The 25,461-nt window shown below is 41.0% G+C and overlaps 1 protein-coding gene across 3 annotated transcripts in view; it reads right to left on the bottom strand.

Moving 5' to 3' along the window:
- FGF14 (fibroblast growth factor 14) overlaps nt 1-25,461 on the bottom strand; it is a 371,366-nt gene that overhangs the window by 63,075 nt on the left and 282,830 nt on the right. The window lies entirely within an intron of this gene.

Below are 25,461 nucleotides of genomic sequence, written 5' to 3'. Positions count from 1 at the left end.
TACTGTAAACAGATTGTGTCAAACAAATCTGATTTCATTCTTTGACAAAGTGACCAAGTTAGTAGATCAGTGAAATGCTGTGGGCGTAGTATACTTAGATTTCAGTAACTTGGTAAAGTAGACCATAACCCCTTCTTGCCAAGCTAGTAATTACTGGTATGTGGGATAGACAGCACCACCACCAGATGATTTGTAATTGGCTGACAAATCATACCCAATGTTCCTCAATGGAACTGCATCTACATGAAGGGAAATAACCAAAGGTATACCCCAAAGTTCTGTTTAGGCCCAGTATTCTTCAATATCTTCAGAAATAATCTAGATGAGGAAATTGAAGGAGAATTCATCAAATTAGCAGACAACAGTAAACTGGCAGGAATAGCCAACACACCAGAAGACAAGATCCAAAAAGATCTTGTCACACTTGAACATTGGGCCCTATTTAACATAATGAAATTCAATGTGGAAAAAAGTAAGGTTTTACACAGGCAAGAGAAACCAACTGTATAGGAATAGACTAAGTGAAACATGTCTTAATGCCAGTAACTGTGTAAGAGAGAGTCCTAGTACTAGCACTGAAAGCGGCGGTGGTGAGACCCCTCCTGAAGAAACCATCTTTGGATCCAGCTGTTCTTAACAGCTATCGCCCGGTCTCCAACCTCCCCTTTCTGGGGAAGGTTGTTGAGAAGGTGGTGGCCTTCCAGCTCCAAAGGTCCTTGGAGGAAGCAAACTATCTAGACCCCTTCCAGTCAGGCTTCAGACCCGGTTACAGCACAGAAACCGCTTTGGTCGCATTGATGGATGATCTCTGGAGGGCCAGAGATGAAGGACACTCCTCCATCCTGGTTCTCCTTGACCTCTCAGCGGCTTTCGATACCATCGACCATGGTATCCTTCTGCGACGACTGCGGGAGGTGGGAGTGGGAGGCACCGTGTTACGGTGGTTCTCCTCCTACCTCTCGGACAGGTCGCAGTCGGTGTTAGTGAGAGGGCAGAGATCGTCCCCAAGGCCCCTAAATTATGGGGTGCCGCAGGGTTCGGTCTTATCCCCCCTACTATTTAACATCTACATGAAACCGCTGGGAGAGATCATCCGCAGGCACGGGATTAGATACCATCAATATGCGGACGATACTCAATTGTATCTGTCCGCCCCGTGCCAAATCAATGAAGCGGTTGACGTGATGGGCCGGGGTCTTGAGGCCGTCATGGACTGGATGAGGATTAACAAGCTTGTGCTCAACCCAGAAAAGACCGAGTGGCTGTTGTGTTTTCCTCCCAAAGATTTGGCCAATATTCCAACACTCAGGCTGGGGGGTCAAATTTTACACCCCTCAGAGAGGGTCCGCAACTTGGGAGTCCTCCTGGATCCACAGCTGTCATTCGACCACCATTTAACGGCTGTGACCAGGGGGGCATTCGCCCAGGTACGCCTGGTGCGCCAGTTGCGACCCTACCTGAATCGGGAGGCCCTCACAACAGTCACTCGGGCCCTTGTGACCTCTAGGCTGGAATACTGCAATGTGCTCTACATGGGGCTGCCCTTGAGGAGCATCCGGCGACTTCAGTTAGTGCAGAACGCAGCCGCGCGAGTGATTGCGGGTGCACCCCGATTCACCCGCATAACACCTATCCTCCGCGAGCTGCGCTGGCTACCTGTCGATCTCCGGATGCGCTTCAAGGTGCTATTAATCACCCATAAAGCCCTACATGGCAGTGGATCTGGATACTTGAAAGACCGCCTTCTGCCGATTACCTCCCTACGACCTATAAGATCTCATAGACTAGGCCTCCTCCGCATTCCATCGGCCAGCCAATGTCGGCTGGCAACTACAAGGAGGAGGGCCTTCTCAGCAGTAGCCCCGACCCTTTGGAACGAGCTCCCCGTGGAGATTCGTACCCTCTCCACCGTCCAAGCCTTCCGCATAGCCTTGAAGAACTGGCTCGCCCGTCAGGCCTGGGGATAAGGATCGCTACCCCGCCCGAATGATGTATGCATGTTGTTTACTATTTTATTATATGTTGTTGTCTCAATGTTGTATTCCCCCCTCCCTGGTTTTCTGTGAGCCGCCCTGAGTCCCCTCAGGGAAAAGGGCGGCCTACAAATGCAAATAAAACCTCTAAAAAAAAAAAAAAAAAAAAAAACCTCTAGTAGATAATCACTTAAATATGAGCCAACAGTGTGTGGCAGCAGCAAAAAAACTAATGCAACCCCGGCAGAATTAATAGAGGAATAGAATCAAGATCATGTGATGTTCTAGTACCACTTTACAAAGCCTTAGTAAGACTACATTTGGAATACTGCATCCAGTTTTGGTTACAATATAAAAAAAAATTGAGATGCTGAAAAGAATTCAGAGAAGAGCAACAAAAATGATAGTGAAGAAGATCTTAAAGTCCAAACTCAAGTGGAGGAAATACTATCACGACAATAGTACAGCTGGGTAATTTCAGTCATTTATACACAGCTGGAAGAGTGGACTGAACTCAAACAGAATTAAAAGCAATGGATAGGAAGACCAGAAAAATAATGACAATGAATCATGCCCTTCATTCATGCATTGACATTGACATATTAATTGTTATAATAAACAGAGGATACCTGTAGATACTTCCAAATATTTGTTCAAATAATGTCCATTTTGTATGTACTATATGTCAGTAGAAAATAAACAAAGCCTACAATTGTTGCTTGTATAAAGGCTGTATTATTTGGAACTTAACAGACTCATAACAACATAGGGCTTCAATCTAGCATTAAACCTGATTGTAGTATAGACTTTAGGGTATTGCCTAAGAGAAGGATCAAAGCTTCGAGAAAACGATTCACCTTTAGATGATGACAAGAAATTGCAACAACAGTACTATTTCACCCATACTACACATACTATGAAAACCCATTATTGTACTGTTAAAGAGTTGTACCAATAAAAGAGAATATTTGTAGTTCAATTTGTAGTTGAAATGAGGAGCCTTGGTGTTCTCTGACCTTGCTTGTTTTCTTGCAGACATTTCATTACTCAAAACTAGGTAACATCATCAGTGCTAGTGTTAGATTGTATAATTATTATAGTTATATGTGAGCTAATAATAATATATTTTTTATGTTTAAAATGTGGGATCCAATAAATTCCACATACTGTTAATAGTAGGCAAGAGAGATGTATTTTGGACATTTATGAAGGAAGAGGCCTTAAAACATGAATTGAGAAAACGAAGGTGTTTGAATTTAATATAAATTAAATACAATGCATCTCATTGTTCTGTCCCAAGCCTCTACAATATATACGGCTGCAAACTTGGCTGTCTGCCACAACTAAGGAGGGAGATAAGCAACCCCTTGGCTGGGAGCCCAGAAAGCTATCTCTATGAAACAAGGCTTGAACTCATGAAATTCTCCCAATTTTTCTCTACATCTGGATCAGTAAATTGTTGTTTCCTGCAAAATTCCCCTCCCGTCACCCCACCTATAAGCTGTCTGGGAGGGGCCAATAAGTAGCCACCTGTTCCTATTTCCTTCTGTAACCCTTTTTCCAAAGCTGCTCCTTCCTCCTCGCAGCCCTAAGCATACATACACCAGAAACAGCCTCCTTCTGTTCGTCCTCACTGCTCCTTGATTCAGACGTCACCTGGTAGCCAACAGGCCTCTCTAGACCCTGCTCTGACTCCGAACACCCCCCAGAGTCTTCCTCACCCTCCAGGGCAGTCCCATAGTGTTCATTGCTGTCAGATTCCATCAACAGCTCAGCCGGCCACTGTTGGGCCACAACACTCATGTCATGTATTTAGTGTTTTGTCTGTTCTGCCAGATAAAAATTGAACATTTAGGTATCATTTGTGACTCATATCTGAGATGCCATTCATAGCATGAGACCATTTCTCATAAATTATATGCTCCTTGTGCTGTTGTTGTTTTATGCTAGACTGTAGTACTAGTAAGCCCATTTGCTGACTGACACTGATAAATTGTCACTGGTGTAAAAGTAATGTCCATATGTTAAAATTGGAAACATGATTACTAACGTCTGCCAAGCATGTCATATGTATTAAGATTCATTTGATTCAAGGATCCCACTGTTGTGGCCCACCAGCAGAACTGACAGCAGATTCAGACAGTGAGGAGATTGGGGAGGAACATGGACCAGTCCTGGAGTCTGGAGAAGGCTCTGACGAGTGCTCTGTGTTGGAGGCAGAGATGGGGCCAGGGCCATCTGACAGTTATCAGCTGCCTTTGGAGTCAGACATCAGTGAGGCAGAAGAACAGCTGGAGCCTGTTCCCAGGGTGCGCATGCATAGAGTTGCCAGAAGACGGGAACAGCTAAGGGACAAGGGTTGACGGGAATAAAGCCACAGGTGGACAGTGAATGGCCCCTCCCATAGGGATAAAAGAGGAGGGAAAGGGCAGTGCTGTTCGCAGGAGACAATTAATTCATTCCTTTATTCTTGCTAAGTATTGCGGCGTCTGTAAGATATCAGCCTGGCCACTCTCCAAGGCTGATAAAGGTCGGCAATTGTGAACTATGTTGAAAGACTGTGAGCCAGAACTTTGCTGGAGAGGAATTCACTGTAAATTAAATAAAAGGGATTTATCGTGACAAGGACTCAACTTCGTGCTGCTGTGGAAGCCTAAGTCAGAACACCCAGGTGATACCAATCTTCTTTTAACTGATGGTTTGTTCCAATTATTTGGAATAAATAATGGATATTTATTTGGCATTCTGTACAATGTGAGAGTGCTAGTAGGAACGAGTGTCTTTTGTTTGGCAGTTCAATCAGAGCATTATGTCTTATTTAATAAACCCACATCCAGTTATTTAATGCCATAAATATCTTTGGAGAATGTGATAGCGTAAAACATGGTAGCTTCCCATGTTTCTCCCTTTCAATTGAAAATATGTTATTTTCAACCAAGTGAAAAAGCAAAATGAAATTCTGCACTTATACATAAGACACACAGACCATAGAATTCAAAATGTGGGATTCTTCAGACCTTTTTTTAAAAAAAAAATATTGTTCATTGTGATTGAAGTGGTTCGTAAATTGTGTTGCCTTTTCCAGAGAAAGGCTAAATATAAAGCTGCATGAAAAAAAAAGTTTTCTTCAACATATCCTTGCCTTTAATAACTTGCCATCTCTTGTTGCCTTTAGTCAACTGTAAGAAAGCACACTCTCCTTTCACCCAAAAGCTCTGAAATACAACATGAGTAATACTAGCTATTATGCTGATTTTGAGCTGTCATTTAGGCTTCAAGGCTTTCTTGCTACCAATTCTTCTTGCTTTCCTCATAATTGAAAATGACTCCTACCTACACTAATGCTTAGGGGCCTATATATAAAAGCCACATTCTGGGAACAGACAGAAGGAGACAGAGAAAGGAGATGCTAAGAATAAAAAGGGCGAGAGGGTTTAAATATGATATTATTTTTCTCACCTGATTTTTAGCAGTGAGTTAGCAATATTTTATTTATTTTATTTATTTAGTTTGTCAAACATGTACAAGATAACAGGTATAAGTATAAACATGGACATGAACAAAGGAAATGAGTACAAATAGATGGGGACAGTAGGACAGGGATGGTAGGCATGCTGGTGCGCTTATGTATAGCCCCTTTATGGACCTCTTAGGAATGGGGTGAGGTCCACAGTAGACAGTTTAAGGTTGAAGCTGTGAGGGTTTGAGGATGTAACAACAGAGTTAATAGCAATAGCAATAGCAATAGCAGTAGACTTATATACCGCTTCATAGGCCTTTCAGGCCTCTCTAAGCGGTTTACAGAGAGTCAGCATATTGCCCCCAACAATCTGGGTCCTCATTTTACCCACCTCGGAAGGATGGAAGGCTGAGTCAACCCTGAGCCGGTGAGATTTGAACCGCTGACCTGCTGATCTAGCAGTAGCCTGCAGTGCTGCATTTAACCACTGCGCCACCTTGGCGTTGACCACTGCAATCGAGTTTGGAGCAGTTTTCCTTGAGTTTGTATCTATTGTTAGCCTGTGTATTATTGAGGTTGAAGTTGAGGCACTTCTAATGGTCACTCACATCCTTGTCACCTCGAGGCTGGATTACTGTAACGCGCTCTACATGGGGCTACCCTTGAAAAGCATTCGGAGACTGCAGTTAGTTCAGAATGCGGCCGCGTGAGCGATATTGGGTGTGCCGAGGTACACTCATGTTACACCTGTCCTCCATGAGCTGCACTGGCTACCAATTGGTCTCCGGACTCAATTCAAGGTGTTGGTTATCACCTTTAAAGCCCTACATGGCTTAGGGCCAGGGCATGACCCGTCAAAAGCATGGAGGACAAAATCGCGCTCGACGAAAGCGCGCATGTGACGTCATCACAGCGCGACGAAAAAAATTAAAAATTGAAATAAAATTAAAGCAAGCCGATTCACATAAAGGTAAGGGTTAGGTTAAGGGTTAGGGTTAGGCTTAGGTTAAGGGTTAGGGTCAGGTTTAGAGCGTTAGCGTTAGGTTTAGTGTTAGGTTAAGGGTTAGCGTTAGGTTTTTCGTTATGTTAACGGTTAGGTTTAGGGTTAGATTTAGGGTTAGGTTAAGGGTTAGGTTTAGGGTTAGGTTTGGGGGGGTTAGGGGAAGGTTTTAGCTTTATTTTTACATTTTTCGATCACAGCGCGATGTTTTCGTCGCGCTGTGATGACGTCAAATGCGTGCTTTCGTCGAGCGCGATTTTGTCCTCTGCGATTTTGTGGTGGAACCAGGCCAGGGTACCTTCAAGACCGCCTGCTGCCACATACCTCCCAGCGGCCAGTAAGATCCCACAGATTGGGCCTCCTTCAGATGCCATCAGCCAAACAGTGTCGGCTGGTGGGCCCCTGGAGGAGAGCCTTCTCTGTGGCTGCTCCGACTCTCTGGAACCAGCTATCCCCAGAGATCCGGACCATACCCACTCTCACGGCCTTCAGGAAAGCTGTAAAAACTTGGTTGTTCTGGCAGGCCTGGGGCTGTTGACCTCACTGTTGAGATCCAGCCCCGATTAGAATGAATGTATGAGGGTGTTTGCTGTTTTTAAACTGTTTTCTTTTATTGTTATGTGTTTTTTATATTTTTTGTAAGCCGCCCAGAGTCCTTCAGGATTGGGTGGCATATAAATATATTTAATAAATAAAAATAAATAAATAAGTAATCGTTGACAGGTAGGATATTGTGGCAGACAATTCTATGTACTATGCTTAGGTAAGACCGTAGGCGGCATAGTTCCAGATTGTCCAAGCCCAAAATTTCACGTCTGGTGGCATATGTAGCCATAGCTGTTCCTAATATGTAGCTACAGCTGTTCCTAATCTGTGACCAAGAGTAATAAAAAATAAATTATGTAGGTTGCTCTGAATAGAATCAATTTTAATGTTTGGAATATAAATTGTAGCTCAGATTTTTTTGAAGACAACTATTGAACTATGCGATCAAGGACTATTTGTTCCAATGTATATGAATTCTGAATTCTGAACCTGTGCACTGCATTCTTGCAAGTGTCTAACCAGCTGGTAGATTGAGAAACCTAAATTGCATCTAGAAAAAAAAATGCCACGTACTAAGCAACAGGGTGAATGAGAGTATCCATGCAATTATTCATACTACAATTAAAACCTGGTGATACTAACTCAATAAAGAGGAGATTTATCTCCCTTTTTGTATAAATGTTGTTAAAAGTTTTGCAGGTGATAAAGACAAACACAAACCAATACAGACTAAAGAAATCAGAAAACGAGAAAAGAAAAAAGTGCAGAAAGAAAAAATAAAAAGAGATAGAAAAAGCTTCCAATTTCCTTTGCAGCAAATATAAGTATTATTACAAAGCTATATGATTACAAAAAAAGCTCACTTTCGTGTATTATCTAATTTTTTCTAATCATGAGAAACACAGACCATAAGTGCATTTTTTTTCTGTTTCATGCAAAATGCCTACAAGGGATTTCCAGTCAATAAAGAAGAGATTTCAAGTAAAACTATTGATCATCTTAACTAACTGGCAGACATTTCTGGTTATAATTATTTTCCAGCTAAGTGCCACTGTTTTTCTTCATATGCAAATCTATTCAATATGCCTAAAAGCTCTTCTAGGAAAGCCAGTAACATCTCACAACTTTCCAAATTATATTGCTTCCCTCAGTCTATTCTGCATAGTAAAAGTAGTCCTCGATTTACAACCGTTCATTTAACGACTGTTCGAAGTTACAGCACTGAAAAAAGTGGCTGATGATCAGTTTCTGCACTTACAATCATTCCAGCATCCCCATGGCCATGTGATCAATATTCAGATGCTTGGCAATTGGCTCATATTTAGGACTGTTGCAGTGTCCTAGGGTCATGTGATCATTTCTAAGATCTTCAGACAAGAAAGTCAATAGCAATAGCACTCAGACTTACATACTTCCCCATAGTGCTTTACAGCAATATGTGCACAGTTTAGAAATGTCAGTATATGCCCCAACAATCTGGGTCTTCAGATTGAAAGGATGGAAGGCTGAGTCAACCTTTATCCCTGTCAGAATCGAACTCCAGTTTGTGGGCAGAGTTTGCCTGCAATACTGCACTTTAACAACTGCAGTACCAGGGCTTCTAAAATCAATGGGAAAGCCAAATTAATTTAACAACCATTAAATTAACTTGAAACTGCAGGGATTCACTTAACAACTGGGGCAAGAAAGGTTGTAAAATGGAATAAAATTCACTTAACGACTGCCTTGTCTAGCAATGGAAATTGTGGTCATGCGTCAAGAAGTTGTATCACCAACTTCTCATTTTGTACATCCACCCAGCTCTCTATTTTGCTGGATCTATAGCATTTGACTAAATATTTGACTATGTACCATCTGCTGATTTTCATGTTCAATCAACCTGATGGAATATCTGATAATGTAAAAATCCATGAGTGCGTCTCACAAAATATTTTTCTTTCAGCTAAACTGAAAACAGTCTTAGATAACTCTATCAGTAGTAATAGAGCCGAAGCCAAGACCCCCCAAAATGGATTACAAAAAGAAAAAAAAATTACAGCATACAGTTAAAACTTAAGTGTTTCATTGGGGATTTGATACCTCAATGGCATAACTAAAAGGAATATCATCCTGTGTGCAGAGGTTTTGACCAGAGTTTTTGGTGCCTAATGGAATATTTTTATTCTACATTATGTCTTTTAAAATGCAGAACATTATGATGATTCCACAGTAATAGTACAAACCTATGCCTTCAGAAATAACTCTCACTGTGTCCAATATGTCTTACTTACCAGGAATATGGATTAAGTTATAATGCATAGGATAAGAAAGTATATCCCCAAGAATGACCATAAAGATCTGATTTGATTAATCTCATATATTTCTTTTTGTTTTCATATAATCATTACTTTTCAACTGAGTATTTCAATTACTTCCAGCACATAAAATGTATGCTTATTTATATTTAAGTGAAATACTGAATGCTGATATAATATAATCTTATAGATGAATTATAAATGAAAGTAGATAATTTGATGTTTATCTAAACAGAGTAACATTCAAAAGTTATTGTAGGGTTGCAATCTGAAAACACTTTGTTCCCAGAACTGTCTCCATCTGTCTGCTGTGCTAAATAGCCAGCTTCTGGTGCAGCCCATCAAGAGGGATGAGACTGTTTCCTCATGAGTAATCGGGATGACCTTCGCTGTCCTGCCTTTTCTCTACCCTACATGGTCTCAGATCAGTGCAGAAGGCAGTTCCTCATCATCATCACTAACCTGTTGCAGCTGCGTGATTTCCCCTTCTGAAGACTCAGGGTTGTCCAGCTGCAGCTGTGCTTCAGTCAAATCCCTCTCAGACAGCTGTGCAGAGCCATTGACCAACTCTGTTCCTGACATCCCCGGGACTGATTCATCCTCCTACCTCTGGAGAGGTAGCTGGGGGTGCGCCTGGGGGAAATCATCACACTAACACCCCCCCCCCCCAGTGTGGCCCATTCTCCCAGAACCCATGGGTCAGGTTTCTGTGGGTACCAGTGGTGGAACCAACAGACAAGCCATGGGGCATGCACAGAACCGGCATCGTCCCATGACAATTATTAAGCAAGCAATTAGTTTAGAAAATTTATAAAAAGGTATTATACATGTAAATCATTTAAGTCATCCAAAAAAGTCTGTTCAAATTCTTTTCTTGTTGTCTAATTCAGACAGATATAGGTTTTTAAATAAGCTATTATGTAGAAGTGGTTAGGTATTATGCTATGTATATGCTATTCTAAATTACTTTTGTAACCTTTGGATATATATTTTAACATCTTCTAACCAGTAACAGATCTGAGTTTTAGTGAACAAGATGAAGAGCATGCTTTCCCACAGAGAATGGCATAAAACTAAATATTATAAATTCCCAGGAGACATATGTCTAGGGAAATTTGAGTGAACATTTTCAAACTCTGAATGTGGCGAGTAATTTAAATTAATGGCTTGCCTAAAATCGAATAACATTAGATTATTGAATACACAGCAATCATTTAAAACTGGAATGCAAAACATCCTAAAATCAAGGCCATAGCCCATGAGTGACAACAGCGTGAATGATAAATCAAGAATGTCCATCACATCTTATCCAATTTTCTTTGAAGGGCATATCAAACTTTCTGGTTATACAACAAGGCAACAGATGCTTTACTTATACAGCCATGAAAAAGACACCTTGAACATTTTTAGCATTATGAGGTATGTTCATTGCATTCCTTTGCTATATAAATTATAATTTAGGCAGGTATGAAATACTGAGTTCCTATTGCTAAGTGGGAAATGTAACCAGGTCAAGGGCAAAGAGGATTTGGGAAGGCTGCTAATAACATTTTTTCAGCATCTTTTTCAACATGGCTTCACAGACATGTATTATTCTAATGAATAAAATTAGTTGACATTGTTATTTTCATTGTATGATTATATGAACTCACAGATATTGTAACATCATATGTCAGCTTCTGTGAAGACCTATGTGTACCGACCAGGAACTTGTGAATATACAGCAACAATAAACCTTGGTTCACAGCTAAACTTAAGCAGCTACGTCGTTCCAAAGAGGAAGAACTACAGAAAAGGTGATAGAATGCTGTACATTCAGGCCAGAAACGTATTAACAAGGGAGATCAAAGAGGCAAAAAGAAGCTACTCTGAAAAGCTAAGGAATCAGTTCTCAACAAATGAACTGGCAAACATGTGAAAAACTCTTTAAAATATCAACCCTCCATCCCAGGCTGAAGGAAATCAACAACTGGAAGATGACCTGAACATGTTTTACTGCAGGTTTGAAAGGAAACTACAGCCATCTATCTCCACAACCCCCATCCCAGACATACCAACAACAGCCAAACCTCCTAAAACCCATCCCATTGGGTTCACAACACCTGGTGATCACAGAAAAGCAAGTGCAAGATCTATTTCATAGACAAAAGCCAGGAAAAGGACCAGGCCCAGACAAGGTAACTCCTTCTTGCCTAAAAGTCTGTGCTGACCAATTGGCCCACATCTTCACCCGAATCTTCAACGAATCACTAGAGATGTGCCATGTTCCTTCTTGCTTCAAACGCTCCACTGTCATCCCAGTGCTAAAGAAGCCCTCCATCAAGGAACTGAATGACTACAGACCAGTTGCTCTAACATCTGTAATTATGAAAACCTTTGAAAGGCTAGTGATGTCCCACTTGAAAACCATCACAGATCCGCTGTTAGACCCCCTACAATTTGCACAACTAGCAAATAGATAGACAGATGATGCTGTTAAAATGGTTCTGCACTATATCCTACAACGTCTTGAATCTCCAAAGACCTACACAAGGATCTTCTTTGTAGACTTTAGTTCAGCATTCAATACCATAATACCAGACATTCTTCTAACTAAACTAAATCAGCTAGCTGTAGCAGAACACACTCGTAAGTGGATCACAAGCTTCCTAACAGACAGGAAGCAGAAGGTGAAGCTAGGCAAAAATCACATCAGATGCATGTACAATTAGCACAGGAGCAGTGTGCTCGCTCCACTTCTCTTCTTTCTATATACCAATAACTGCATCTCAAACGACAACACAGTATCAACAATGGAGACCTTCAAATTTCTAGGTTCTATCATATCTCAAGACCTAAAATGGACACCTAACATCAAAAACGTCATCAAAATAGCACAATAAAGAATGTTCTTTCTGCACCAACTCAAGAAGCTCAAACTGCCCAAGGAGCTGTTGATACAATTCTACAGAGGAATTATTGAGTCTGCCATCTGCACCTCTATAACTGTCTGGTTTGGTTCTGCAACCCAACAAGACAGACACAGACTTCAGAAGATAATTACGACTGCAGAAAAAACAATTGCTCCCAACCTGCCTTCCATTGAGGACCTACTGTATACACTGCATGAGTCAAAAAGATCCTTCATATCCTGGACAGACCCCTCACATTCTGGACATAAATTGTTGCAACTTCTACCCTCAATATGACACTATAGGACACTGCACACCAAGACAACTTGACATAAGAACAGGTTTTTTTTCCTGAACGCCATCACTCTGTTAAACAAATAATTCACTCACCACTGTCAAACCACTCACTTATGACTGCAGGACTGTAACTTTGTTGCTTGTATTCTCACTGTTCATATTGATATTGATTGGTTCTTTATTGCTTATTTGTATCCTATGACTATCATTAAGTGCTGTACCTTATGATTCTTGATGAATGTATATTGTCTTTTTATGTACACTGAGAGCATATGCACCAAAGACAAATTCCTTGTGTGTCCAATCACACTTGGCCAATAAAGAATTCTATTCTATGATTAAAAAAAAGAAATCTTAATCCATTTTCCTCAAAGCAGAACTGTTTTAGCAATAAAAACATTTTACACAATTTACCAGCTTCTGATGCCTGTAAGGTTGTATTCCCCTTTGAGTGACATGTTAAGAACTGCACTTCAAAAGTGGGTGAGGCTAGGATTCAGAGTAAAAAGGTTTCTTACTTTTTTTCTTACTTTTATTAAACATTTATAGGCCGCCCTTTTCCCTGAGGGGACTCAGGGCGGCTTACAATAATAGGGGAGGGGAGTGCAGGACAAAAGGTTAATAAAAGATGAGCAGTGAAGTTATTGTCAAACATTAATCTTGTTGGGATGGAAAAAGAGGATTTCCCTGCCATTTACAATACTCTTTTGAAGATAGGGTCTGTCCTTTCCCCCACTTCTGAAAACATTTGTTGCCATCTGAAACTCTAGCAGGAATGCCTAGAAGACTAACAATTAATTTAGACCATGTAGAGAAAGATATAAACCAAATATTTTTTGGTATGGGACATATTTTATCGATCGCTAGATAACAGAAACAGAAGTTAGAAAGGAGGATATATAAAAAGAGGAAATGGTTAAATGGAAAGTTGCAAAGAAGAGGATATTAAGTATTAATGTTATTATATTATTATGTTACTATAGTATCAATATGATGAATATCACAACAAAGATGTGTAATATGACCATCTAAACATAACTGTACCCAGAGCACACACTGTTTGATGAAAATTGAACGTTATAGAAATAAAACAAATAAAACATGGAAGATATTGTCGGAGTTCAGTTGAGAGCCATAGTATTCCAGGCAAAAAGTGTCAGCTTTGTCAATAGTCCAACTCACTCAATTTCAAGGCTGAAATTGAGGCACAGAGCAAAAAGTCCATTAAGCACTAGATTAAATACTAGGAAGTATGGGAGAAAAGAAGCAGAAGAGCTGAGTTGCAGTGCAAAATTCAAAAAGAAATTGCATCAAGTTACCAGATTTAGTAATTTATTCGTAATCTGCAGTAAATATTCTTAGCTAGCCATACCAAACACTGTATCGGATAAATATAAACCTATAGCTTCATGAAGCTCCCAGTTAATTATCTGGAAAATTATACTGAGATCTTGACAGTCATCCTGACTAATGCCTTGTTTTCATTCTCAAGGGAAAAAAAGAAGTAAAAGTACCAAGAACTTAAGGGAAAGGAGGAAACGCCATCATCTCAGCAGGAAGCGAAAAGTAGTTATTAGAAAATATATTAGAGAAGTTTAAGGTTGAATAGTTTCTTTCAGGGTTAAAAAGGGAAACTAACACTGTCAGACTTGAATAAGAACAAAGAAGAGCATCATGAGGCATAAATACAGAATAACAAAATAATGGAAGAGACCTCGGAAGTCTTCTAGTCCAACCCCCTGCAGGAAACCCTATATCGGTGATGGCTAACCTTTTCTGGACCGAGTGCCCAAAGCATGCACGCAAATTTGCGTGTGCGTGCCCAAACCCCCCCAAATGCAATGCATGCATGCCCCCATGCATACCCCACACCCCAGTGCATGCACCCTGTGCACGCGCCCCTGCATACACCCCACCCCGTACATGTGCAGCAGAGGCCAGCTGGCTGGTGGGAGGCACGCATGCATGCATGGCAGAGCTGAACTGGGGCGACGGCTCACGTACCCAAAGAGGGGGCACTTTCTGCACTCTTCCAGAGCTTGTCGAGCTCGGCATCCACACGTGCCCGGAGGGAAAAGGGAACCCATTGGGCCTTCAGGCGGATGGGCGCCACCAGGGGGTCCAAATTTAGGGAAATAGGGTTGCCCTTGTAGCACCCAAGGGTGTCGGAGAATACGTCATCGAATTCCGACAACAGGGAATCGAGGGAGGAGGCCAAACGTAGGGAATTGATGCCAGAGATGCTCAGCCCCAAGGCCCTGAACCAGTCCATCCCCAGGAGAGAAGCTAGGGTGGCTTGACAACGACCAGGGGTAAGGGGCCCCGGAACTGTCAGAAGGAGACAGGGAAGTACCCACAACCCAGAATGGGGATGGCATTCTCTTGATAGTCTCGTAGGAGGCAGTCAGCGGGACCCAGCTGGCTGGTCTTGAGGGTTGGGATAAGTGACCTCAAGGTGTACCATGACATGATGGTGCGGGCGGAGCCCGTGTCCAACTCCATCTTGCAGGGGCGGCCTGCGAGTAAGATGCGGAGATGCATCTTACCCTGGCCGCCATATGAAGACAAGGCAGCGGACTCGGTCTGCCAATCGGGCAGGGGTGGCTCTGGAGCGGAGACAGCGTAGCAGCTCATGCGGCCCGAGGACAAAGACCCTGGAGGCTGACGGCGACTGGACAGTTGGAGGAGGAGGCCTCGGGGTCCGAGGATCCCCGGCAGCAGAACGGCAGACATTCAAGATGTGGCCCTTCTTGCTGCAACGGCGGCAGATGGCCATACGAAAATGGCAGGAAGCCCTGGAATGGCGGCCACCACAACTAAGGCAGACACTAACATCTCACGGAGGCTGGGCCCTCATGCAGTCTACAGAGGAGACGGCATCTGCACAAGGGTCTAGGGCCAACATCTGGCTGTGGACGGCCGAGTTGGGCAGCGCCTGTAGCACTGATGGCGGGAAATGGCGGACATCGGGGGTAGACTGCCCGGCCATCTCGTAAGCCCGGGCGTCGTCTACCGCTATCTTCATGGATAGCTTGGTCCTCGCCAGGATCTTTCTGTGGAGATTTATGTCGAGGAGCCCGTAAATGAATTGTTCGAGGAGGGCATCCTCTAGATCAGGAAAGTCACAGTTTATTGCAGTTGCACGTAATTCGGCGACATACATAAGGATGTCTAGAGGCATGGAATGTACCGGTGCCAGTGCAGCTAGAGCCCGGGCGGTGGCGAACATCTCGGGCTTGCAATAGTGGAGGAATGTGCTCCGTCTCCTCCCCTCAGGGAGCTCAGAGAGGTCGTGAGCCATGAGGAAAACCTCGAACCTCTCCATGAAGGCGTCCCATGATTCAGCCTCTGGCCTGAAAGCAGCAAAAACAGAGGAAGGGGCCAGGGCAGGGATGATGACGGGGTCCGTGTCCGACATCCTCGTCGCCAGTATTAAAACTGAGGCGTGAGGTAAACAGGAACGGTTTATTTTAACAGTCAACTACAATGGAACTTTCAGAACGCGGACAGCGCCAGCCCGCCTGACAGCTCTTTATATATCCGAGCTGTCAGGCGGCTGGCCAATAGGCGGCCAGTGATTTTCCCGCCAGCCGGCAGGCGCGCCTGAGCCAATCAGGCATCGGCTGCTCCGGCCCCGCCTGTCGGCTGCGTCAGTAAGACAGAACAGGTATAAAAAGGTTGACTATCCCTGCCTTAAACCAAGGAAGATCTGAGACATGTGCGACTACATGCTTGCTAGTAATCCCAGATTTGCACTTTTATTTTAGTGTGATTTCTCTTACATGGGTCTCCTAGCCACAGCTACATTATCTGTACTTCATCTTTTTTCTCGGTATAGGTAGATGGAGCCCAGGGTGAACTTTGAAGAGTGCAGCACATCTTTATCTAGCTTTATCTTATTCAAGGATCCATAAACGTGTTTTTTTCAACTCTATGATCATTTCATAATGGTCTTACATATGAGAAAGTATTTTATGAACTGATAGAATAGTTGTAGCTCAGAGTTGCACTGTAGGGTCCTTGGTGTTTTCTGAGTTTGGTTGTTTTCTTGCAGACATTTCATTACCAAACTAGGTAACATCATCGGTCTGCAAGAAAACAACCAAGTTCAGAGAACACCAAGAACCCCACACTTTATGAATTCTTTTTAACCTATGTCTTACAGTGGGGAAAGGGAGAAGAAATCAGAAAATGGTTGCATAGGGGATCATAGGGGATTACATGGGTTGAGAGAGATCAGATATGTGATACTGAATGAAATGGAAATGGCTTGCATCAGAAGGATTTCAGTACAAAATGTGAAAGGCTGCAAAGGCACAGCACATCAACTTTGTTTTTTCAGTAACTGTGATAATTCAGGATCTTTAATGTTTCACTGAAAGTGTTACTGCATGAAAGCTTACCGAGTTATAATTTAGGCTTCACCATTTTAGTTATAGGACCAAATGTTACAGAGGCCTCTCCCTGAGAGTATCTACCTGTTCCACTAGGTTGAACAGAGTCTCTTCCTTTGCCAAAAGATGGTACATCCATGTTTCAGTGATGCTCCAAATATTTGGGGTTGCATCCAAGGCACCTGTACTATATTATTGGATTGCCACCCAACTCTCAGTGATTCTAGGTCAGGGGTGTCAAACTGGCAGCCCGCCAGATATATCATGAACAGGCCACACCCACCCCAGCTCTGCAAATGGGAAAAACGTCATGAAATGTCACATGACAGCAACGAGACATGGCGGGTTTGACACCTGTGTCTTAGGTCAATAGCGTATTAAAGATATTTAAAAACAAGGAACAATACAACATATCCTCCCCCCCCCCCAAAAAATACAAAGCAAAGATAGAGAGATGGCAGATTTTTTTTAAAAAAATGAGAAGGTCTAAGGCAATATGTCTGAATATTCTCTTACATAGATGCAGTATCAATTTCTCTGGCTTATACCAATATACGTATATATTTATATAAGCAATTTCCAATAAACCAGAACATGCAACCATCAACATTCTCTTGCACTTAAAGCATTGTTTAAAAAGCCAAACATTAATCCAGCAACACAGGGGGTCTCTAAACCTATAAGGTCATCAACTTCATCACAGTTCATTGATTAGCTGCTGATAGACGTTTGACCCGAAGAGGAACATAAGGACGTGATGAATGTGAGGGCTTTGCTATTGAACGGGGAGATGACAATACACTATGCCACATTCTTTGGTACTGCAATATTAATAGAAGATTGCAAACAATTTATCTTCCTTAATCTATCAAACTGCTCAAGTATGAGAAGAGGTGATTGACTGGAAAGAGTGCAGAGAAGGATGCTAAGGAACTGGAAAGCATAGCAACAGAAAAGGTGAGGGGCTTGGAGAATAAATCCCATGAAGAAGTTTTAAAAGAACTGGATATATTTAGCCTACAGAAGAGAAAGCTAAGGGTTATACATGATAGCAGTCTTCATTTCTTGGTTTTCACAGGGAAGAGAATGTGGATTTATTTCCTATAGTGCTCTGTGTGTAGGACACGAACCCATGGGTGAAAGCTTTACATAGAGTTCCAAAATCAAAATAAGGAATTTCCTGGAGTTTTTCAAATAAAAATCAGACAGTCATTTATCTGTTGTGGTCAGAGGATTCCTACCCTGGGTATGATTTTGGAGTAAAACCTTCCAACATTATGATTTTATGATTCCAGGTATAAAAAAAGATGTAGCTTATGTAGTAAGATGGCAACCTGTTTTTATTCTTCCTTTGTATATGCACTTCAGGGGCTTGTATTTGTTGAATCTCTGTTGGGAGTATGGCTAATATATCCTCTTTGAAAGTACACACACCGAAGCTCAGCACAGAACATTTTCATTATTTCCCTCCATATTCTAAAGGAGATTGTCTGAAGTCAGAAGGACAGCCTGCAAGCTTTTAGGCTAATTGGAAGGTTGGTGCAAGGGAAAAAGATCAAGGACAAAATAGCTAAAGACTTGTAGTCTAGTTTGTAGAGGGGAAAAAAGGGTTTTCGCAGCAACAGGCAAAGGAAACCCAGAAAAGTTCATATTTGTCACTGGAACCAGGTTGGTTTCCAAATATCTGCTGATTTCTTGAATGGTCCCTGCTGACTCTTCTCTGATCTACCCAGGAGCTTCAATTGTGCAAAAACTACACTACTGGGGCCGCTAGTCCCATTAATTTGGTACTGAACTGTGGCCATACACAACACTGGAGTGCGTTCAGTAGGCCTTTTGGTATCTCCTACTTATTATCTGATTTCAAACTGAAAAGTCTTCCTGCTTTTGAAAGCCTCTGTCATTTGTTTCCAGCAGCATAGACAAAAGAGGAATAGATATAGCGGTCACTGTTTAAATACCATCTTTATTTAATGCCTTACCTTTAAAAATTAAAATACCTTACTTATTTCAGTATAAAAAGATGTGAGGCATTAATGTTGAACCTTTTGGATTCAGCTTACAGTGTGACATTATTCTACTGTGCCTCAGGCAAAGGAAGACAAAATAGAACTATTAATCCAATTCATCAAGAGAGAGAGAGAGAAACAGTGCACAGCTTTATTAATAGGCACCCTTTCAATCATAAAAACTCATTGTTTTCAATTGTTTAAATGTCTCTTTACTGCCTTGATAGAGATATTCTGGAAAAAAAATATTGTTCTTCACTTGCTCATTTAATATCTACCTTTCTTCTTCCAGAGAACCAAAACAAGTACTATAACCATTTTATTTATTTTATTTATTAGACTTTTATCCTGCTATTATTATTTATAAGTAATTCAAGGCAATAAACCTCCTTAAAATTCCTTCCTCCTCCTCTTTTCCCCACAACAACCACTCTGTGAGGTGGGTTGGTTTGTGATGGGCCAAAGGTTACCCTGTCAGTTTCCATGACTAAGGTGGGACTAGAACTCACAGTCCCCTGATTTCTAGACCAGCACCTTAACCACTATACCAAACTAGCTCCATTGAGAGAACAAAGAAAGGGGGGAAATGGCTAGGAAGAAAACAAAAACAGTTAGTGATATTTAACATGACAACCAAATCACATGAAACCTGGCAGACAGGTTAAAAATAATCTTACATTTTTAATTCAGTAACTCACTTTTTATAAATTGTGTTCAGTATATATTTTATACTGAATATATTTCAAGTGATGTCTCTGATTTTATACAATTTAACACCTTTCTGTTAGTTACTCTGGCTGTCCATGGTATACGCAATAATTTATGACTGCACCACTGTTCAAAGGCGTCAATTCTTTTTCGATCAGTCATTTTTAGTGTCCAACTCTCATATCCATGCATCATTATATAGGAAAGACTATTGCTCTAACTAGATTGCTTTTTGTATTTATATCAAAATCTCTACTTTTCCAGATCTTATTTATGTTAACTATTGCAATGTGGCCTACCATTATCTTGCATTTGACTTCAGGAGTAGAATGGCCATCATGAACAATTTTGGATCCAAGGAAGATAAATTATTGAACTAATTCAATATCCTTCTTGTTGATTTTAAACATCTCTTGTCAATTGTCACCTGTCATCATTATCTTTGTTTTCCTGATGTTGAGACTCAAACCTACTTTTTCACTTTTGTCCTTGAATTTCCAGATCATTTTTTCCAGTTCTTTCTTATTTTTAGCCAATAATGTTGTATCATCTGCGTACCTCAAATTATCTACCTCCTGATCAGTGCAGTGATTTGATGAGTCTGAGTAGGTAGATCAAGAAACCAAGTTCATGTAAAGCCACCCATAACTTACTGTTTTCTACATAGTCAAATCTTTTCTGTAATCGATAAAACATGTTAGGTAAGCTCCCTGTTGGAAGAGCGAGTATGTTCAGAAAAGTGTTGTGAGAGTTGTGTTGGATAACACACAAACCAGCATACAGAGACACTGCAATTTAAATAGGCTTTTACTTTCGTGGAAATAGGTGTCAGAGTCCATCAAATAGTCCAAGTCATACATGGATAAGACAGTCAGTCATCAACGTCTTTCAGTTAAGGGATAATCCAAATAACATAGTCCAGTATCATATAATCAGTTCGGTACTCAAAGTTTGCTAGCAGTTGCAAAAACTTACAATAGCTCATGGCACTTCTAACATCCAGCTTCCAAAACACTCAGATCAGATCAGATTAGCATCAGCATCTAACAGTGATTCTGGCTCCCTCTTATGGCCGATTGAGGAAACAGCAGCCAATTACATTTTACAGCATGATTTAAAGAAACTGGTACAGCATTGCTATATGATTTATATATTGCCAACCCAACAGTTAGATTATATTCCTAACAAAACAAATATAAAGATTCTTTTATATTCATATGCCTTTTCCATAATCCACCTAATATTGGCAATGTGATCTCAAGTGATAGAATTAGTATATTAATTCATTATTTTTATGAATGTATATCTATATTTGTCAATATATCTGTACAATATATACTATATTGTGACTGTTATTGTTATCTGCTTGTACTGCGCTTAGAAACAGGTGCACACTATGTAAGTACAAAGCTACTGAGGATTTCTGTAATCATTTCTATCCCAACATGAGAAAAAATAAAACTGTTCTTCCTTTTCACAATATTTTCCGATAGAGAAAATAGTGTTTAAAGTCGTATTTATTTACAACCATCTTACAGAGTTAAACTTTTATATTTTATCTCTCTTTTCTTAACACTATGAATTCGGTCACAGACCTGAATCTTGATGTGCCAATGAAAAACTAATCTTGGGACATAGCTTGTCAATGAGATATTAATCACAACATCACAGCCCTGGAGTAAGCCAAATCAGATAAAACAAAACAAGCCAACTGATCTCAGAATGGATTGTGCTACTTCAATGCTTACCAGTTTGGTCTGCAAAAATGCCTTTCTTAATTTTTTGAACTAAAAAAATATTTTCAACTATTTAATATCTATGCTAAATTCCTATGGAAAATATGAATATCAAAATATCAACCATCTCTTTCTTTAGTGCTTAATAATGTTTTGCTTTATTACTCTGTTTAATATCTATTGCTTGTCCTCTTAGACAGTGTACATACCTCCTGGCATTCATTGCTCAGTGCCTCAGCTAAACAAATAGTTGAGGTTCTTTCAGTTGTTGAATCATTATTTTTATTGTCCCATGAAAATAAAGATCTCTGGTATGTTCTTATCATCGGAAACCAAAAATAGAAACCCGGGGGGGGGGGAACAAACAGAAAACCCAATTTGCATATTACAATAACAACATTTATTTCACTTACAGACCAACATGAGATAACATAAAACTGCAAGGACACAAAAATTACAATCATTTCAACAGTAATTGAAGCTTAATATTACAAATATTATATCACATTTTAATACATTATTGTTGTAAACTATCTAAATAAAGTGATGCTACTAAAGCGAAACTACCTGAGTGATAAAATCTAAATTTTAAAATCAGTAGTGCTAATCCAGACAGTTGCCAGGGGAACATTGATTCGAAGGCATGTTTGTCTATATCTATGTCTGTGTATGAATATGTGTAAGAATTTCACTAATTTTGTCGGAAACTCTTTTTTTCACTTTTTAAATCATTATTTTCCTGCTGGTTTGTGCAAATAGGCAGGAAAAGAAATGCATTAAAAAGTAAAAAAAAAGTTGGCCACACCCACTGTCACATGACATCAACACCAACAAGCCATGCCCACAGAAACAGTGGCAAAAAAAAATTAGATTTCACCACTGAAAAAACTCTTTTGTATTTTGAGACTTGCAGTTGTGTAAGATCTGCCTTCAGCACAATTGCATACACCTCCAGTTTCAGGGCGCAGTAAATCAGGCATTCTAGCAGTTACTTCAAAATCTTCTGCCATGGCTTTTAAAAGTGCTGATTTCCGTAATAAGTAATAAGTCTTTTCCCATGTCCCTTTGAAGAGGCTAGACCCACTAGAATGTAGGTCAACATTTAAATACAGGCCGCCATTTTCTGGCTTCTAATTTCACCATGCTCCCCACAAGTTGCAAGGTGTCTTGGGGCAGCTCACAGGACCTGATCTTAAATATAGGGGCATATCACAGTACCGAGAATGCTGTCATGAATGCATTAAAAAGGTAAAGGTTCCCCTTGAACATATGTGTTAGTCATTCTCGACTTTAGGTGGTGGGGCTCCTCTTCATTTCCAAGCCAAAGCGACAGCGCTGTCCAAAGATATTTCTGTGGTCATATGGCCGGCATGACTAAACACCGAAGGCGCACGGAACGCTGTTACTTTCTCACCAAAGATGGTTCCTATTTTTCTACTTGCATTTTTACATGCTTTTGAACTGCTAGGTCGACAGAAGCTGGAACAAGTCACTCCGTTACATGGCGCTAGGAATTCGAACTGCCGAACTGCCAACCATTCTGATCGACAAGCTCAGTGTCTTAGTCACATGCTAATGGCTAAAAATGTGGGAAAGGATTTCATTGAGCCTCAGATAGTGTCTGCATCAACATCTTTGCTAAAGCAGCTGAAGGCGGCTGGAATGTGCCTTTAGATCTTAAAAATTAAAGATGATAGCTACCAGTCTCTGAGGCAGAATAAATTGCATAAGCATTCCTGTTACTGAAACAAAGGAACGTTGCCCCATAGGTGTTTAATGAATGTCATTTGTTCAAATTAGACATTAATAATTGTAAGACTTGTATAGTTATTGCCTAACTTCTCCTTATAGAAGTGTATAAGGGCTGTCAGCGCTTCTCCAAGTCCAATGGGACTCTGGATGCAATAAGCTATTAACAGAATTCTCCTTTATCTTAGGATGGTAGAAATGCAAATTAATTAATTATCTATCCAAATTATGTATGAAGTAGTTAAATAATAGTGGAGCCAAAACAAAATCCTCCTTATCTCTTTTGGATGTTAAGAGCAACTGTTAAATGTCCCTTGGGGTTGCATTTAATTTTCAGTGATGTGTATCAAGTTTGTGCGATGACTCCTCCAGATGCTTCCCCAGACGCCTCTCTGGATGTTAGGTCAGAGGAGTAAGAGTCAGTCCCGAGCAAGTCAGGAAGGAGGGCAGCCAATGACTCTGAGATGGGGGCTGAAAGGCCAAGCAACGTGGAGCAGCCCCAGGGAGACCAATGGATGAGAGTAGGACATTGCAGCAGGACAGCCCTGAAGCTTCAGGTGAGGGGAGCACACAGCTACAGCCAGCCAACAACGAGGAAGAGGAACTGCCTTCTCCACCTGATCCAAGAGCATATAGGGCAGAGAAAAAGCAGGAGCAGCAGAGGTCAGCCCAACTACTTCCAAAGAGGTAGCTGTCCTGGAAGCTGGCTATTTAGAGCAGGGGAAGGACGCTGGGAATGGATCAGTTTCCTGGCTGCATGTGCTCCCGTGCTAGTGACTCTTCTCTTGGACTTCGGATCGTGTTTCATGGACTCGGGACTTGTCTCTGCCCTGTGGATTTACTTTCTCTTTGTGGACTAGGCTCTGCTTCTGGGATTTACCCTTTGTTTGTTGACTTGTCTTGGCTTTGCAGACTTGCCTTTATTTCATGCATTTGCCTTGACATAGTAGACTTGGCTTGCCTTGAACTCATTGGGGGTGTTCTGTTTGTTGGAGAAAGGAATTTCTGGGGAATATTAATTCAGAGGTGGAATCTTCAATAAAGACTCAAAATTTGAACGTCTACTCCAATTCCTCAATGTGTATCTGTGTGCTGTGTGAACAGCACAATTTGTATTAAGACCTGCTTCCAGCTCTTTCTACAATTTATTGCACATCTTGTGACAGGTGAAATAAAATATTGTTTTAAATCCAGTAAGGGCTGTTTGCAGACCTCTGATGGAGCTGATAGAAATTTTAATAATAATTTTAATAACAACTTTATTAAAATGTACACATAGAATAAAAAACAATACAAAAATGGATATTAAAATTATAAAAGAAAAAGTGCAGAGAAAAATAAATAAATAAAAAGATATGCCTTCACTAGTTTGACATGTGAATCCGAAATAAAAAAAGCTATCCAAGACACTCTTTTAAATTACTTTTTGTGTGTCTTCTTTAATTATTAACACATCAGCGAGTTTCATTTGTAAATCTAGTTTTCCATATCATTCTTGTTGCCTGACCTTTTCAGATCCATATGCAAACCAGCCTCAGCCTCCACTTTAGCCAGTAAAATCTGCTTAACTGAATTTCTTATAAGATCAGACAATTTTAAGAGTAATTTTTGAGTGCACTGTGTCCAAATATCCTTGAATTTTACCATAGTCAAATAATATTGCTGCATTAATGTCTCTTCTCAAATCTTCAGTTCTCTGTTTCACTCTAATCAACTTTCAAAGTTCTCTCTTATTATGTCTTCTTTTCTAATCAATAATACTTTCCGATTTTACAGTTAGTTTCAAAATCTTCATTTATAGTTTTGTAAAATCTTAAACAACCCAGAGGAAATAGTTCCATAATTAATTTCATAAATTTATTTCAAGTCCATATTTCCCCAAAAATAGGATATGTCCTGAAAATAACGCCATGCCTGATTTTTTGGGGTGGGCCTAAATATAAGCCCTCCCCCCCAAAATAAGCCCAGCGGACAATCCCCCCTCTCCAGTCGGGCAGAGCGCCACTCACCAACGAGCAGTATCCCAAAGGCATCAAGCCACATGAGCGCCTGTCCCATCTCCCCTTCTGCTCATGTACCTCCCAGTCCTCACCATGTCGATGTGGGTGAAGCTGGTGAGCACCAGGTCCTTGAGAAGCTCACAGCTAAACTCTCCCTGCAGGCCCAGGGCTGCGCCAGCACCATCCCAGCACTGAGGATGGCTTCCTCTGCGGCTTCCAAACCCAGCTGGAAGCCACTGGAAGCGGAGCAGTGCCGCCTGCTACCAAGTCTTCCGGGAGCTGGGGCAGAGAGTCTTCCAGCCACTGGGGCAGAACCATAGAGTGGAAAGCACACTCCCAGAGCGGCCAGTGCCAGAAGACTCTCTGCCCTGGTTCCGGAAAACCTGCCAGAGACTGCTCTTTTA

This window comes from Thamnophis sirtalis, unplaced genomic scaffold (genome assembly GCF_051295495.1).
Source record: "Thamnophis sirtalis isolate CommonGarterSnake01/CBP01778 unplaced genomic scaffold, rThaSir2_p1.2 scaffold_12, whole genome shotgun sequence".
Taxonomy (NCBI): Eukaryota; Metazoa; Chordata; class Lepidosauria; order Squamata; family Natricidae; genus Thamnophis; species Thamnophis sirtalis.
The sequence above is the reverse complement of the archived record's forward strand: the minus strand, read 5'-3'. Positions and strand labels throughout refer to the sequence as shown.